Genomic DNA, 5505 nt, shown 5'->3' with positions numbered 1-5505 from the left:
GTAATTAGAACATTGATTTTGGAGAATTATAAATTGATAAAGGATCAGACAAAGTTGAATTAATATTTTGAAATTAATTACAAGAATTTTTCATGGATTATTTTGAATTTTATATAAAATATTGAAAAAATTGAAATTATAACAAAATGCATGGGAAAATGTTGATTAGAGAAAACATAAGAAGTGATTTTTAAGGTTGGACTCTAGAAGGAACCAGAAAGAATAAAATTATAATTAAAGAAGAAAAGACCAACTAATAAGAGTGGAACAAAATAGTCTTGTGAAAGACTTCAAGGATATTTTGGAACAATCCATGCAAAAGTTTGTGAAAATTGTCTCCTACAATAAAAATGGGACTTAAAGAGAAGAGGAACAGATTTCACTGGACAAAATTTAGCCTAAGAATGATTTGAACGCAGGTATAAAAACAAGCTACAAGAATGATATGGAACAAGATGTTACTGTTCTATTCTAAGGTTGTTGCACAAAGTACTTTAGAAGCAGGAATATTTACTGCTGTTTAGGCAGATAACAACAGACAAGAATGTAATTCAAATGCCTAGTAAAGAATGCTCACCTGAAGTGAGTCAAATACAATCCAAGAAGCAATAGCATAGCCCAGAGATGTTTCCAAAAGTCACAGATTGCTAAAACAGGTAGTCAACAAGTCCAAGGGTCAAGAATCACAAACAATAAGTAGGAACACAGTTCAAGAGCTAGTTGGCTAAACAGTTGTTTCCAACAAGGAATGCAAGCATAGGAGCTAACTAAATCTGTCTGCAACCAGCTGGCTACAGTTACTCATGCATTGCACATTGTTTCACAAGAAACATCACTGAGGAACATTGCTCTGGTTGCTTCTCTACATGCCTAGACCTGGGCCTTGGAATTTGTGCCTTGTCACCTCACTGCTCCAGTGAACAGGAGATCAGCCTCAATTCAATCCCAACTTACTGATTCCCGAGATTTACAATTCTGAAGCACAGATTCAGCTGAAGCAACATCAGATTCAAGGTCAGAGTTATACTCTGAATTGTGGCTCATAACAATTACACTGGATTTATAAATACTACCAGCTTGTGTCTTAATAATTAAAAGGGACATACAAGTAACCAGGCAGACTTGGATAACCTGCTTGTTTTGGATTTACAAGTGAGACTTGTTAATATTTTGAAGGAGTTTTGAGAATAGACAAAGTGATAAAGAAAAAAAAATCAAGGGCTTGGACATTATTTAAAATTAATTAATTTTAATTTAATAAAATCAAGATTGTTAAAAGCAAAATAATATAAAGTTTGGTTATTTGATCATGGTTAAAACATGTATGTTATGATTTTTTGTAACACTTAATGGACTTTTGATGACCAGGACTTAATGATGAGGATTTATTGGTGTTTACAAATAAAAAATGAAATATGGGAAATAGGCAAATTTTTGTTGTATTTTTAGAAAAAAGTGATTATGTTAAAAGTAAATGAATATAAAATTGATGTATTGGATTAAGAATAAAATAGATATAATAATATATAAAATATAATAGCAAAGATGGGGTTGCCTTCTCCCCATTTGATAAATTATTTTTCTGTAGTGTGTTGCAGGGACAGGTTATTTAGGAGTCCACTGGGTCCTAGTGTTTCTCCTTTTTCAGCAATCTGCCTCAAAATCTGTATTGACTAGTCCAGGGGTAGGCAACCTCGGCTCTTTTATGACTCATGGACTTCAACTCCCAGAATTCCTGAGCCAGCTATGCTGGCTCAGGAATTCTGGGAGTTGAAGTCCATGAGTCATAAAAGAGCCGAGGTTGCCTACCCCTGGACTAGGCTGAAGTTTTGGGTAGATCCCAAATGCCACTTGAATTATCTTCTCTAATCAAGTGCCCTTCAGATATATTGGACCTCTTCCCCTAACCACTAGTTAGCATAACTCATGGGAACTGAAGTCCAATGGAGAAGACTGCAATGTAGCCCTTAGCACATTTTTCTGGAAACAATTGTTTGCATATTTCAAAGGTGCTTTTTCTGTACTGCACTATTTTTTTTCCCTTGAGGAAGATGAAGATATTTTGCTTTTCATCCAAGAAGCTTCATCAATTCTGGTTGGATGATGGGAAAGGAGAATGGAAGGATTAGTTCTGACAATTGTTTGTATCATTGATATGCTGAGGTTTTGTTTTCACTTATTGCTGAGCCCACATTTAATGAAAAGGAGGCAGACTGTTGTTTTCCCTCTCTTCCATTTGGTACAGCTAGATTCAGGCTCAGATAAAACAGCTACATTAGTAGACATGCTGTCTGCCCAACAAAGAATCTTAATCTCCCCATGACAAACTTCCTCCAGATGAGGTGACAAGAATAGATCACAAAAACAGGAATCTTTATTACTAAAAACCCATTTGCTTTTGACTTAGAAATAGCATTCGGTAGTTGGGGGAAGGAGGGGAGGCGCCAACCATTTTTTCTTTGCAACCAGTCCCAGAAATATCTGGCAAATGATACAGCTATTCCCTTTCCTCCTCTACTTGAATAACTACCAAAATATAAATGCTGCCCAGGAAAAGAATTACTGCGCTTTAAACGAATCTGCAGGATTGCTCTAAACTGTGAGTTCTTGGGTGGAGTCTTTATCTCATTGACTTGCCCATTGACTGTCAACCTCTTTAACAGAGATAAATAGATCTGGAGACAATGCTAGTTATAGAAATCACAGGATGAAGCAGATTCTTTAGCAGTCTTCTCATGGGTACAAAGCCACTGTGAGATAAAAATGAACAGAAGAAAATGAGGATCAAAACTTTCATCCCTTTTGAATTTTAAGGCAAAAATTTACATCATAAACTAGCTTTCTAGGTGTTGGATACTTTAAGCAACTTCTTCTTCTTCTTGTGCCATATCCGTTATCAGACGTTGGCGATCCTGTTTTTATCAGCAGCCGCACGAAAAAGTGCTGCTGAGTTTTGTCCAAACCAGTCCTTTAGTTTTTGAAGCCACAATGTTCTTTTTCTGCCTGGACCTCGTTTGCCTTCGATCTTTCCCTGGAGGATTAAATGGAGTATGCCGTATTTTTCTGGGTGTCGCATCACATGTCCGAAATATTCTAATTTTCGTTTTTTAATTGTTTTGATGATTTCCCTTGGCTTTCCCAGGCGGCTTATCATCTCCTCATTTCTGATCTTGTCAACCCAGTTTATACATAACAGCCGCCTGTAGATCCACATTTCAAATGCTTCTAGTCTTTTCAGGTGGCCTTCTGTCAGAGACCAACTGTCTACTCCATAGAGCAGGATAGAAGAAATGTATCTTTTCCTGCAACTTCCTCTTGCAATGAGATCTCCAAAAGAGACACAATTTAAAGGAATGCTGAAAGGTGCTATGTTTCTCTGCCACACCAAATCCAAAACACTGCACAGCGCTAGTGCCTTTCACTTTAACTGAGAAGTTTAATCTCCCAAGCTGAATAATTAATGTTACTAATGAAACACCATTTGTGAGCTTGCAGAGATATAGACTGTACTAAGACTACAAGTTTTCCTGATTATTTGCTCAAAACAAATATGAAGGCATATTTAAAATGTCCTGCACTGAAAACAATCAGAAGGCATCTACAGTTTGTGATGGGATACATGAAAGCCCCCTGCACAACTGGGGGCTCTTCATTTTGAAGCAAGATCTGTTAGATGAAAATGAAATAAAATAAATCACAGAGCATTTCATGAGTGCAAATTTGTTTACAAAAAATAGGCATTTTTCTATATAGTATGAAGAGGAAAAAACACATTCCCTTGGTATATCTCTATGGCTATGATAACTGGGAAAGAAAAAAAACAAATAATTATATACAGTATATGATCAGGAGAAATACAAAATATATTTGTCATTATATGATCACATTGCACTTGTATCAGAAATATTGAGGTGCTTCTGGGTGGAAAAGATTAGCCTGTGACATCACTGTTGCTCAGAGAATGCCCACTTCGGGGATCCTTTCATGTCCCTGTCAGGAGCTGGAGTGAAGGACGAGAGCTCACCTCACCCCATGGCAGCACATGGGTCTCAAACATGGTCTTCCTAACCTCCAACTCAGTATCCTAACTATGTGAGCCACATGCTCCTCTTTATATGATAAATCCTTGCTAATTATGAACTCCCAAATAGTCTTGAGACTGTTGTCTTATATTTATAGAATCCTGGCAACAGGAATATTGCAAAATCTCAAGAAATGTCAGTTCTAAAAATCTAGACCTTTTCCTCAGGGAGGCACTTAAGCAAACAAGCAAACTACAATGTACTCTTTAATAAGCTTGTGAACCTTATCAATCAGAATAGAGCTGGAAGATATCTTGGAGGTCTTCTAGTCCAACTCCCTGCTCAAGGAGGAGACCCTACACAATTTCAGATAGATAGCTGTCCAGGCTTTTGTTAAAAACCTCCAATGATGAAGCATCTACAACTTCTGAGAGAACAAGCTGTTCCACTGGTTAATTGTTCTCACTGTTAGAAAGTTTCTCCTTAATTCCAGGTTGCTTCTCTCCTTGATTAGTTTCCATCCATTGGTTCTTGTCTTGCCTTCTGGTGCTTTGGAAAATAAGTTGAGCCCCTCCTCTTTGTGGCAGCCCCTCAAATACTGGAATACTGCTATCATGTTCCCACTCCCAGTCCTTCTTTTCTCTAGACTAGCCAAACCCAATTCCTGAAACTGTTGTTCATAAATTTTTGTCTCCAGGCCCTCAGTCACCTTACTTGTTCTTCTTTGCACTTTTTCCCAAAGTCTCAACATCTTTTTTGCAGTATGTTCACCAAAAAAGATGTTGATAGTTTAAGAGTTACAAAAAAAGGTGGACAAAAATGTGCTGGGTTTCTTTCTGTTGAGCTTTTATTAAGTCACTGTGCAAAATAAGATGCTTTGGTCTTTAGTGTTCATGTAAGATCTTTAATAAACTGTTTTTAACGCAAAAAGGAATCTGAGGCTTTTTTTAAAAAGCAATCTGTATATTGTTTTATTTTGAGTACAAGATGGTAATAAAAAGTGGCATGAGGAGCAGTATTGCCTTCTTTTTTTAAAAAAAGGAGAGGGTAATAAAAATCCAATGATGAAATGCCTTCTGACACATTGTGGCATTGAACTAAACCTGCTGCATGTGGGGTGTTGATCCAATTAGCTTATTATATCAGAGCTTTCCTCCACTATTTCCTTATGCCTCTTCCAACATCTGTTGCAGAATCCTTTGGACACTTACTATTTTGTTGGTCCCCTCTGTCTCGACATTTAATAGTGTTGTGGGGGTGGGAACTAAAATTAAATAAATAGAAAAATCCTCTTTCTTCTCTTAAGTGAGTTCCTGACCTCTCCCTCTTTTAGATTTTGGAGACTTGTTCTGCTTAAAGAAGCATGGTCATGAAGGCAAAAAGAAGAGCTAAGCACTTCAATAATTCAGTGGCACATCTTCCTCAGATCCTCTTAAAGGCTTGCCTAGAAAACCTTTTTCCTTTGTCTTAAGAGACACTATCA

At 37.0% G+C, this 5505-nt stretch overlaps 1 protein-coding gene across 1 annotated transcript in view; it reads right to left on the bottom strand.

Annotated features, from left to right (window-relative positions):
• The window catches only part of PLXNA2 (plexin A2), a gene marked incomplete at its 5' end in the record, with an annotated part of 261184 nt that overhangs the window by 170559 nt on the left and 85120 nt on the right, over positions 1–5505 (bottom strand). The gene's annotated exons all lie outside the window — the stretch shown is intronic.

This window comes from Protobothrops mucrosquamatus, unplaced genomic scaffold (genome assembly GCF_001527695.2).
Source record: "Protobothrops mucrosquamatus isolate PMUCROS unplaced genomic scaffold, P.Mucros_1.0 scaffold546, whole genome shotgun sequence".
Classification (NCBI taxonomy): Eukaryota; Metazoa; Chordata; class Lepidosauria; order Squamata; family Viperidae; genus Protobothrops; species Protobothrops mucrosquamatus.
Note: the sequence above shows the minus strand (reverse complement) of the source record. Positions and strands in the feature narration are given on the sequence as shown.